The sequence below is a fragment of the Pongo pygmaeus genome, chromosome X, assembly GCF_028885625.2.
Source record: "Pongo pygmaeus isolate AG05252 chromosome X, NHGRI_mPonPyg2-v2.0_pri, whole genome shotgun sequence".
In the NCBI taxonomy this organism is placed as follows: domain Eukaryota; kingdom Metazoa; phylum Chordata; class Mammalia; order Primates; family Hominidae; genus Pongo; species Pongo pygmaeus.
In genome coordinates, this window is record NC_072396.2 from 84,808,005 (window position 1) to 84,820,921 (window position 12,917).

The 12,917-nt window shown below is 35.7% G+C and overlaps 1 protein-coding gene across 9 annotated transcripts in view; it reads right to left on the reverse strand.

Moving 5' to 3' along the window:
* The window catches only part of HMGN5 (high mobility group nucleosome binding domain 5), a 94,479-nt gene that overhangs the window by 78,598 nt on the left and 2,964 nt on the right, over positions 1 to 12,917 (reverse strand). For 5 of the 9 annotated variants that reach the window (XM_063660329.1, XM_063660328.1, XM_054471129.2 and 2 more), the window contains exon 2: positions 9,057 to 9,236. The exons of 3 other annotated variants lie outside the window; for them this stretch is intronic. The gene's annotated coding sequence lies outside the window, so the exon portion shown is untranslated. Of the gene's footprint in view, positions 1 to 9,056; positions 9,237 to 11,649; positions 11,723 to 12,917 lie in introns of all 9 variants that reach the window. One more of the 9 variants, XM_054471132.2, reaches the window with a different exon arrangement.

The following is a 12,917-nucleotide window of genomic DNA, read 5'->3' on the forward strand; positions in this document are numbered from 1 at the left end:
GTTGAGTATTTTTGTGTCAATATTCAACAAAGATATTCACCTATAGTTCTCCTTTTTTGATGTGTCTTTGTTTTTTTGTATCAGAGCAATACTGGCCTCATAGAATGAATTTAAAAGTGTCCCTTCTTCTATTTTTCAGAATAGTGTGAGTAGGTTGGTATTAATTCTTCTTTATATGTTTGGTGGAATTCAGCAGTGAAACCACTGGGTGCCAGGCTTTCTTTACTAAAAATCTTTCTATTATGGCTTCAATCTCATTACTTGTTATTGATCTGTCCAGGTTTTGGATTTATCCATGGTTCAATCTTGGTAACTTGTATTTGTGTAGGAATTCATCCATTTCTTCTAGATTTTCCAATTGGCATATGGTTGCTCACAGTAGCCACTAATGATTCTTTGAAATTCTTCAGTATCAATTGAAATGTCACATATTTCAACATTGATTTTATTTGGGTCTTCTCTCTTTTTCAGAATTAGTTTGACTAAAAGTTTGTTAATTTATCTTTTCAGCACACCAACTTTCTGTTTCATAGATCTTTTGTATTATTTTCTTCATTTCATATTTACTAATTTCAGCTCTGATATCATTTCTTTGAATAATTTTGTGTTTTGTTTGCTCTTGCTTTTCTAGTTCTTTTACTTTAATTATAATTTTTTAATTTTTAATTTTTTGGGTACATATTAGGTGTATATATTTATGGGGTACATGAGATGTTTTGATATAGGCATGCAATGTAAAATAAGCACATCTTTACAATAAATTATTAGGTTGCTTATTTGAAGTATTTTTTTATGTAGCACTTATAGCTATACACTTCCATCTTATAGTGCTTTTGCGGTATCTCATAGGTTTTGGTATGCTGTGTTTCCATTATCGTTTGTTTCAACCAATTTTTATATTACCTTCCTAATTTCTTTACTGATCCACTGGTCATTCAGGAGCATATTATTTAATTTCCACGTGTTTTTATAATTTCCTAAATTTCTCTTGTCATTGATTTATAGTTTTATTCCATGTGGTTAGAGAAGATGCTTGATATTATTTCAGTATTTTTAAAAATTTTTAAAGACTTGTTTTGTTACTGTACATATGGTCTATCCTTGAGAATGATCTATGTGCTGAGAAGAATGTGTATTCTGCAGCCACTGGATGAAATGTTCTGTTAATTTCTGTTAGTTCACTTTGGTCTATAGTGGAGATTATTTCTAATGTTGCTTTGTTGATTTTCTTTCTGGAAGAACTGTCCAATGCTGAAAGTTGGGTGTTTGATGTCTCCAGCTATTATTGTATTGGGGCATCTGTCTCTCTTTAGCTCTAATAATATTAGTTTTATATATCTGGGTATTCCAGTGTTGGGTGCATTTACATTAAAAATTGTCGTATTTTCTGACTGTATTGACACTTTCATCATTATAGAGTGTCTTTGTTCCTTCTTATAGAATTTTTTCTTGAAATTTATTTTGTCTGATATTAGTGTAGCTACTCCTCCTCTTTTTTTGTTTCCATTGGTATGGAATATATTTTTATATCTTTTTGTTTTCGATCCATGTGCACCTTTGTAGGGGAAGTGTGTTTCTTGCAGGCAACAGATAATTGGGTATTTTTTAAATCCATTCAGCCAGTCTATGTGTTTTCACTTGAGCATTTAGTTCATTTCTGGTCAGTGTTATTGTTGATTGTAAGGATTTACTCCTGCCATTTTATTATTTGTTTTCTGGCTGATTTGTGTTTCCTCTTTCTTCTTTCCTTCCTTCCTGTCTTTCTTTTATTAAAGATGATTTTCTTTGACTGTATGATTTAATTTCTTGGTTTTTTGTGTATCTAGTGTATGCTTTTTGATTTGAGGTTACCATGAGGCTTACAACCTTACAAGAGGTTACTATCTTATAACCCATTATTTTTAGTTAGAAATTTTACACTGTTTGAATAAAAAACCTAACAAGCAAGCAAAAAGAAAATTATTAAAAACCACACATATTAACTTTATTCCTTTTTTTAACTTTTTGTTGTTTCTACTTATATCTTATTGTACTGTCTATGTCTTGAAAAGTTGTAATTATTGTTTATTTTTCCTTTTTTTTTGAGACAGAGTCTCATTCTGTCACCCAGGCTGGAGTGCAGTGGCAAAATCATGGCTCACTGCAATCTCTGCCTCCTGGGCTCAAGCAATTGTTCCACCTCAGCCTCCTGAGTAGCTGGGACTACAGGCATGTGCCACAGTGCACAGCTAATTATTATTATTATTATTATTGTACTGATGGGATTTTGCTACACTGCCCAGGCTGGTCTCGAACTCCTAAGCTCAAAAGATCCACCAGCCTTGGCCTCCCAAATTGCTAGGATTACAGACGTGAGCCATTGTGCCCAGCCAAAATGTTGTAATTATTGTTTTTGATTGGTTCATCATTTAGTCTTTCTACTTTTTTTTTTTATATATACTTTAAGTTCTAGGGTACATGTGCACAATGTGCAGGTTTGTTACATATGTATACATGTGCCATGTTGGTTTGCTGCACCCATTAACTCGTCATTTACATTAGTTATATCTCCTAATGCTATCTCTCCCCCCCTCCCCACCCCACGACAGGCCCTGATGTGTGATGTTCCCCTTCCTGTGTTCAAGTGTTCTCATTGTTCAATTCCCACCTATGAGTGAGAACATGTGGTGTTTGGTTTTTTGTCCTTGTGATAGTTTGCTGAGAATTATGGTTTCCAGCTTCATCCATGTCCCTGCAAAGGACATGAACTCATCATTTTTTATGGCTGCATAGTATTCCATGGTGTATATGTGCCACATTTTCTCAATCCAGTCTATCCCTGATGGTCATTTAAGGTAAGAGTAGTTTACACACCACAGTCACAGTGCTACAATTTCTTTTTCTGTGTATTCATTATTACCAGTTTACTTTGTATTTCAGATGATTTCTCATGGCTTATTACTGTTCTTTTATTTCTGACTGAAATCCTCCTTTTAGTATTTCTTGTAGGACAGGTCTGGTGTTAATGAAATCGCTCAGCTTTTGTTTGTCTGGGAAAGTCTTTATTTCTCTTTTATGTTTCAAGGATATTTTTGCTGAATATACTATTCTAGAGTAAAAGTTTTCTTCTTCCAGCACTGCTGGACTGTAAGGTTTCCACTAAAAAGTCTGCTGCCCGAGAGTCTCTCTCTCTCTACCTATTCTTGAAGGCCAATAACTGTGTTCAGATTTTCCCCTTTGATGCTATTTTCTAGATCCTGCAGGTGTACTTCATTGTTTTTTATTGTTTTTTTATTTGTCTCCTCTGGCTGTGTGTTTTCAAATAGACTATTTTCAAATAGCTCCATCTATTTGTGTCTACCTACCCCCAACCCCTGGAAGCCACTGACGTTTTTACTCTATCCATAGTTTCGCCTTTTCCATAATGTCCCATAGTTGGAACCATATAGTATGTAGCCTTTTCAGACTAGCTTATTTAGCTTATTTCACTGAATAGTAAGGATTTAAGTTTCCTCTATGTATTTTCATGGTTTAATAGCTCATTTCTTTTCAGTATCTAATAATATTTCGTTTTTGGATGTACCACAGTTAATCTATTCATTTATGTACTGAAGGACATCTTATTTGCTTCCAAGTGTAGGCAATTGTGAATAAAGCTGCTATAAACATCCATGTGCTGGTTTCTGTAGACATAACTTTTTAACTCCTTTGGAGAAACACCAAGCAGCATGATTGCTGGGTAATATGGTATGAGTATGCTTCATTTTGTAAGGAACCACCAAACTGACTTCCAAAGTGGCTGTGCCATTTTGCATTTCCACCAGCAATGAATGACGTTCCTGTTGCTCTACATTCTCACCAGCATTTGCTGTTGTCAGTGTTCTGGATTTTGGTTATTCTAATAGTTGTGTAGTGGTATCTTATTGTTGTTTTCATTTACATTTCCATCATGACATATGAAGCTGAGCATCTTTTCAAGTGTATATTTGCCAGCTGTATTTCTTTAATGAGGTAGGTGTTGGTTAAGATCTTTGGCCCATTTTTATTTGGTTGTTTGTTTTCTTTTTGTTGAGTTTTAAGTATTTGTATATTTTCTTATTGTTGAGTTTTAAGTATTTGTATATTTTGTATATTTTGTTATTTGTATATTTTGTAAAACTGTCCCTTATCGGTTATGTCTTTTGTAAACATTTTCTCCCAGTCTCTGGCTTCTCTTTTTATTCTCTTGACAGTGTCTTCTGCAGAGCTGAACTTTTAAATTTTATTTGGTAACAGATTTATTAAAGTATAATTCACATATTATACAATTTATTCCTTTAAAGGGTACAATCTAATAGTTTTTATCTGCACTATATTCAGTTATGTAATCATCACCACAACCAATTTTAGGACATTCTCACGACCCCATAAAGAAACCCCATACCCTTTAGTTCTCACCTCCCAACCCCTCTATTCTTCCCAAACCCTCACCAACAGCCTCTAGCAACTACCAATCTACTCTGTATCTAAATAAATTTGCATATTCTGTGTAAGAAATTTGTTACTTTTAATGATGTTAAGGTTACTGATTACTTCTTTTATGGATTGTGGTTTTGATGTTTTATCTAAAATGTCATTGTTAAGCTCTGAGTCACCTAGATTTTCTCCTATGGTATCTTCTAGGAGTTTTATAGTTTTGCATTTTAAATTTAGGTCAGTGATCCATTTTGAGTTAATTATTGTAATGGGTGTAAAATCTCATGTCTAGACTCATTTTTTTTACATGCAGGTATCCAGTTATTCCAGCACCATTTGTTAAAAGAATTATCTTATTAGCTCAATTGCCTTCATTATTAAAGGTCAGTTGACTGTATTAATGTAGGTCTATTTCTAGGCTCTCTAGTCTGTTCCCTTGATCTATTTGTCTGTTCTTTCACCAATACCACACTGTCTTGATTTCTGTAGCTTTATAGTAAGCCTTGAAATTGGGTAGTGTCAGTCCTCCAACTCTGTTCTTTTCCTTCAATATTGTTTTATTTATTTTAAATGGTATGTTTAAACATTTTTATTTCCCATGTCTGTTACTAATATGTTCAAATACCATTCTATTTATATATTGATCTTGCAGGCAGTTATCTTGCTCAAACAATTTATTATTTAAGATAGTTTATTAATTTTTTTGTATTTTCTACATACATGTGTATTATTTACAATTGGTTACATTTAAATTTGTTCCCTTCCAAAAATTATAACTTTATTTTATTTTTCTTCTTTTATATTGCCTAGAATATCTAGCACTATGTTGAGTAGAAGACATAATAGTAGGTATTCATGTTTCATTCCCATTGTCACAGGAAGAAGTTTAATATTTCACCACTAAGTATAGTGTTTGCTTTAGCTTTTTATATACATCTTTTATCATATTAAAGAGGCTCTTTTTTATTTCTAGTTTGCTAATTTTCAATCATGAAGGGAAGTTGAATTTATCACATTACTTTTCTTCATCTGTTGAGATGATCATGTGATTTTTCTTCTTTCTTAAGTTAATGAGGCATATTACATTGATTGCTTTTCAAGTGTTGAACCAACCCTGAATTCTTAGTGTTGGGAAAGGCAGTCTTGTGTATGCAGTCTTTTGACCCCCACTTGGCCATTTAAAATAGGTGTTGAGACTAAAATATTTCCTTAGCAAGAGATAAGCAGCCTACACACCCTGTTCCAGGCTAGAAATATTTTTCTGTTTCAGACTTACTAAGTGTTCTTTTGTTTTACTAAGTGTATGCATCAGTGGCTCTCAGACATGTCCTAGCTTTCTGTCTTTCAGACTGGGTTGGGGTGGGTGTGGATAAGGGTCCTTCCTCTAAGGCACAAGAAGGGTGTGCTTATCCAGTTGCTCTGTGTTGGCTGCTAGGGGGTACCGTCTAGCCATGGAGGGTACCAGCACACACTATTGAAGCTAATTATGCTCTGTCTTTTTTCTATGTAAGTAAAGTGTTGTTTCATCCAGGGCTCAACTGTATTATGTTCTCCTTCATGACTCTGATAAGGCGATGCAATGGGCATATGTGATTAGAGTCAATTCCTGGGATTAGTAAGTGATGCCCAATGTTCTGCTTAACAGTTAGAATAACCCAACTTGGTCATAAAGTACTATCCTTTTTATATACTACTGGATTTGGTTTGATACTACTCAGTTTAGCAACTTTGCTTCTCTTTTTCAAGAGATGAGATTGGTCTGTGTATTTCTTTTCTTGAAATGTATTCATCAAGCTTTGGAATGAACACTAAGCTGCCCTTGAAATGATTGAGAAATATCCTTTTTCTTCTATTATATTGAAGAATATGGGTAAAATTGGCATTATTTATTCTTTAAATGTTTGGTAAATTTTGCCAATGAAACACCCTGGGCCTATAGTTTACTTTGTGGGAAGGTTTTTATTTATATATACAATTTTAAATTTTTCTTACGTCTTTTAGTTCTGTACATATTTTAAACTCACAAGACACTTATTGTTTTACATATTGCTCATTCAGATTTACTCAGATATTTGCCATTTCTGTTGTTCTTCACTTATTGCTGCATCTCTTAGCTATAATCTTTTTTATTTTACCTGAAATACATCCTTTAGTATTTCAATTAGTGTGAAACTTTGGTGAATAATTCTCTTTTGTTTATATGAAAGTGTCTTTATTTCACATTAGTTTGTAAGGGATATTTTGTTGGCTTTAGATTTCTATGCTGACAGTTATTATTTTAGCAGTTATATTCTATGCTGACAGTTATATTCTTTTAGAACATTGAAGCCATGTTTCCATTGTCTTCTGCCTCTCATTTGTTCTGATGTACGGTCAGCAATAATTTTTTTTTTCTGCTACTCCTTTGATGGTAATACATCTTTTTAATTTTTGTGTGCTTTTCTAGTCTTTAGTTTTCAATCACATCTATTTTTTTTAGGTAAGATTATTTTCAATTGAGTGCTAGACTTTGAGATGAAAACGTGGTACTAATAATGAGGCTCCAGATGATGCTATCTTTTTTCAAAGACATATAACTTTTGCTTTTGGAGCCTATCCAAGTCACCTTAAAGGTTCCTTTGGAGTCCATTCAAGTGTTGTTTTTCTTGTTTCTGGATTATAGCTGTCTGGAGAAATGATGCTATGTGACTTCCAAGATAAGGTCATAAAAGATGATCTAGTTTCTGCCTTGTTCATTGGGCTGTAAGCTGCAGTATGAGAAGATCAACTCTTTGAAGCTGCCATGCCATGAGAAAGTCATATGGTGAGGCCATATTCAGGCACTCTAGTCAACATTTACATCTGAGCTTAATGTTTGAATCATCTCAACAAAGGCACCAGACACACAAATAAAGAAACCTCCAAATGGTTTTAGCCTGCAGCCATCAAGTGACTCCCAGCCTTCAAGGCTTTCCAGCTGAGGTCCTAATTACAGTAGAGAAGAGACAAGTAGTCACCTCTGTGCCCTGGCTGAATTCTTGACCTGCAGAATCTGTGAGTATAATAAAATGGTTGCTTCATGCCACTAAGCTTTGGGGTTGCTTGTTACACAACAATGGTGAAAGGAATGAGTGTTCTGGAGGTGTCAAAGGAAATAAGGAAATGAAAATGAATAAAAAAATAAGGTTGGAAAGAAAAAATAGAGCTGCCATTTTTTATGGTTGATATTATTGTGTAAATAGAAAATGTAAAAGAATATACAGATAAACTATTAATATTCACATGACTTTAGAAAATTACTTGATACAAGGTCAACATACTATAATCAATTGTATTTGTATATTACAGTTATAAACATTCTACCTTTTTAAAAGGAAATATAAAAGGCAATGAACAGTCAGGACACTTCATGAAGACCAAAGTAGGAGAACTTGCCATATTACATTTCAAGATATTTAAATTTATAGTAAGTAATATAGTGTGGTAATGGCACAAGGGTAGACAAATAGACAAATGAAACAGAATACAGACACCAAAAACAGACTCACGCATGTATAATCATTTGATTTTTGACAAAGATGGTATTGCAAAACAGTGGGAAAAGGGTGTAGTTTCAATTATTGGTGCTAGAATAATTGGATATCCATTTGAAAAAAAATTAAACTTGACATATATCTCAAACCTTACACACAAATCAATTCCAGGTGGATTGTAGATCTAAATGTAAAAAGCACCACAATAAAGCTTTTATAAATAAATGTAAGATAACATTTTCACGTTCTCAGGGTCTGGAAAGATTTCTTTAAAAATTCACAGAAAAGCACTAACCATAAAGAAAAATATTTTATATATGACTAATTAAAAATGTTAAAAAAAAAGGCTAGCCTCAGGATAAAAGTTACTTGCAACACACAGGGACAAAATGTTGCTATTAGGAATAGAGACAAAAAAATAGAAAAATAGAAAAAATTCTTAACAGATATTCCACAAAAGAAAATATATAAATGGCAATAAAGATATGAAAAGATGCACAACTTCTTAGTAATCAGGGAAATGTAAATTAAAACCACTATGAAATACTATTCCTCAGAAAATAAAAGAGTTAAAAGAGAAACAGTGTCCGGAATGAGGACGTTACACTACTTTATACAATGCTAGTCATACCATACTTGGATTACGACATTCAATTCTGGGACGACCTTTTGTAGAAGAGAGAAACTGACAAACTGAAACATATTTAGTGACACTCTAGAGATCACAGCATATGAAGAATGGCTAGAGAAACAGGAAATACTAAGTTGGAGAAGAGAAGGCTTCATATTACAAGGATAAAGATGAGTTTATAATGGGTAATTATTAGAATCAAAGAAACATGAAAGGAAACAGTTCTCAGCTTAATCTCAGAAAATAATTTTCTAATGTTTTAAGCTGACTAAAAGCAGAATGGAAATGCCTCTGGAATTTTCAGCTCACTGTAACTGGAGGTGTTCATAAGTAATTTCTGAACAACCACCCTATGGAGTTATTACTGGTAGGATGTGGGGGGAAGATAGAGAGCATATTAGTCAGGGTTTTCTAGAGGGACGGAACTAATAGGATAGGTGTATATATAAAGGGGAATTTATTAAGAAGGATTGACTCACACGATCACAAGGTGAAGTCCCACATTAGGCTCTCTGCAAGCTGAGGAGCAAGAAAGCCAGTCCAAGTTCCAAAACCTCAAAAATAGGGAAGCCGACAGTGCAGCCTTCAGTCTGTGGTCGAAGGTCCAAGAGTCCCAAAGCTGAAGAACTTGGATTCCAATGTTCAAGCGCAGGAAGCATCTAGTACGGGAGAAAGATGTGGGCTAGGAGACTAAGCCAGTCTAGTCCTTCCACGTTCCTTTGTCTGCTTTTAACCTAGCAGTGCTGGAAGCTGATTAGATGGTACCCAGCCAGACTGAGGGTGGGTAAGCATCTCCCAGTCCACTGACTCATATGTTAATCTCCTTTGGCAACACCCTCACAGACACACCCAGGAACAATACTTTGCATCCTCAATCCAATCAAGTTGACACTCAATATTAACCGTCACAGAGGGTTAGACTGACTTCTGAGGTTTTAAGAGGTTTAAAACTCCACCCTATCCCTATCCTGTCTCTTTCTAATGATAACCAAATTTACTCGCTCCTCCTCTGGAGTCAGTGATACCCAACGGAAGAGTGGGGCAGTAACCCTTACTCAAACTATCAGAAGGTTTTGGAAATAGGGGTTGCTCTTGAGTAGAGCCTTATTCTTCCTTGAGACCATTTACTGTTACTGCTCAGGGACAACGCATGAAATGACATTCTATCCCTCTGCTGGAATTCTGTAAGAGCTAATAAAAATTACATCTCTAAGTCTGGCTTTTCAAAGCCTTGCACATTTTTTTCTATAGCTGAGTGGCGCCCTCTAGTGGCTCTAATCATGAACGTACCATCTGGGGTGAGATAAGACCTCTGAACACAATACTTCCAGCACTCCCTCTGGTAAGGAGTCGATGTTGCTTCCTGCTGATGCACATCACTACATAGCAGGTGACTGAGACAGGATAAGAATTCTTAAGCATAACACTGTGTTACTTAACCTACCCTATCTCCTCTGCAGATACTCCCCTTCTGCTGGCACTTGAGGAGAACAACAGTATATCCTCCAACGTGCGGTAATTTTGTATGTGATTTACATATTTATGTGTTAATGTGTTGTGTGTTAATAGAGAAAAAATGTTATATTACTGGTCTCCCATCTGCCGGAGGAGGCAGGAAGGTAGGCACTAGGGCATCATTGAGTGATGTTGGTGGTTCTTCTAAAAATCAAGGCTCTTTGAAGACCACCAAGACTCCAGGCATTCTTATTTTGGAAACGCGAAGATTTGGTTACGCTTTGCGTCCCCATCCAAATTTCATCTTGAATTGTAATCCTCGTAATCCCCACATGTCTAGGGAGAGACCAGGTGGGAGCTGACTGGATCATGGGGGTGGTTTCCCCCATGCTGGTCTAGTGATAGTGAATGAGTTCTCATGAGATCTCATGGGTTTTGTTTGTTTGTTTTTTGTTTTTGTTTTTGTTTTGTTTTGTTTTGTTTTTTGAGGAGTTTAGCTCTGTCACCAGGCTGGAGTTCAGCGGCGTGATCTCGGTTCACTGCAACCTCTCCCTGCAATTCTCCCACCTCAGCCTCCTGGGTAGCTGGGATTACAGGCAGCCACCACCACTCCCAGCTAATTTTTGTATTTTTAGTAGAGACGGGGTTTCACCTTGTTGGCCAAGATGGTCTCAATCTCCTGACCTCATGATCTGCCCATCTCAGCCTCCCAAAGTGCTGGGATTACAGGCGTGAGCCACTGTGCCCGGCTGATCTCATGGTTTTATAAGGAGCTCTTCCCCCATTGCTCCTCCCTCTTCTCTCTCCTGCTGCCATGTGAGAAGGTCCAAGCTTGCTTCCCCTTTGCCTTCCACCGTGATTGTAAGTCTCCTGAGGCCTCCCCAGCTATGCAGAACTGTGAGTCAATTAAACCTCTTTCCTTTATAAATTACCCAGTCTTTGGTATTTCTTTATAGCAGTGTGAAACAGACTAATACACACCACTTCAGTGTATCAAACATAAAAATGCAAATGTACTCATAAACCTACTTAAATATAAATATTAAACATATTCTAAAATTTGTATAACTTTGTTTTAAAATTTGAAAAGTTTTCAGCCACAAGCAATTCATTAAAATATGCTTGACAGTGATTTCTCTGCAGAAACAGGAATTCTGCTTATGTGAGATAAAAATGTAAACTCCAAGTTGTTTTCAAATGAAATGAAATTTTTACAAATAGTAAACTTAATATTCAACGCAGGTGACATGATAATGTTTTTCAGACAGTTCATTAAACATTTCTACACCGTAATTTTGTAGTGTTTTGTAGGTAAATAATATTTTAACTTTCTCAAAAGTTTAAAAGTAGGTAAAATTTCTGCTTCTGGAAAAGGTGGGGACTAGGTGATCTGGAAGAACTCTCTTGATAAAGGAATTGAAAATGTTGGAAGGTATTTTATAATACATGAAAAATATCAAAGACCTCAAGAGGAAAGTGAGGAATTATCAGGGCGAGAAAAGATGGTGAATTACAACTCCAAAGAGCTCAGTGATGATAAAGAGTGCTTCTGCTGAGGGAGTATTTGCTGATCAAGAAAATTCAGCTACTTTTGGTGTGGCAAATGAAATAACTCACCTGCAGACTTTTAGTTCTCAGTGAGAGGTGAGAGCATAGCAGTGTCCACTTGAGAAGGGAAAGGGATGTCATACTACGGTAGTATAAGACAAATTATGTTCATTTTGCAAAATAAAAAAAACAGAAGAAAGAGTCTCTGGTTGCATAGGCCGAAAAGTGCAATAGCAGTAGCCCTGATGTTGGCAATGAGGAGGGTCACTAGATCATGCTGACTTACTTTTGCCTGATTATTTGTATAAAGATTTTGAGTTGTGTCTAGCAAAGGCAAGAGTTGGATAAGTGGAGAGGGCAGAAAAGGTTATGAGAATGTGGGGAGAAGGTGAAGAAAGAAACAGGAAGAGCAAAGGCATGAGAGTGACCATAAGCATGATGATTGCAGCGGGTAGTCAACAATGATTACATACATAGGGAAGTTAGTTTGGGGGAGCACTAAGTACGATTGTATGAATAGTGTGGGCCTAGATTATGGTGAAAACTGTTTAGCAACATAATTTAGGTTTAGTTCGATAGTCAATGGAGAGCTAATTTAAGTATTTCTGCCTACGTTGTCTTCAGTAATACAAGAAAGTGGTGTTTTAGGATGAAAAAATAGCTAACTTTTTTTTAGTACTTTCCTTCTTCCAGGCAGTGAGTTAACAGTAATAGTTAAGAAGGTGGCCTCTGGAGGCTAGCAGCATCCTGATACTAAAGCCTGGCAGAGACACAACAACATAAAAGGAGAATTTTAGGCCAATATCTCTGATGAACATCGATGTGAAAATCCTCAGTAAAATACTGGCAAACATAATCTAGCAGTACATCAAAAAGCTTACCTACCACGATCAAGTTGGCTTCATCCCTGGGATGCAAGGCCAGTTCAATATATGCAAATCAATTAATGTAATCCATCACATAAACAGAACCAATGACAAAAACCACATGATTATCTCAATAGATGCAGAAAAGGCCTTTGACAAAATTTAACAGCCCTTCATGCTAAAAACTCTCAATAAACTAGGTATTGATGGAACATATCTCAAAATAATGAGAGCTATTTATGACAAACCCACAGCCAATATCATACTGAATGGGCAAAAACTGGAAGCATTCCCTTTGAAAACTGGCACAAGACAAGGATGCCCTCTCTCACCACTCCTATTTAACATAGTGTTGGAAGTTCTGGCTAGGGCAATCAGGCAGGAGAAGGAAATAAAGGGTATTCAATTAGGAAAAGAGGAAGTCAAATTGTCCCTGTTTGCAGATGACATGATTGTATATTTAGAAAACCC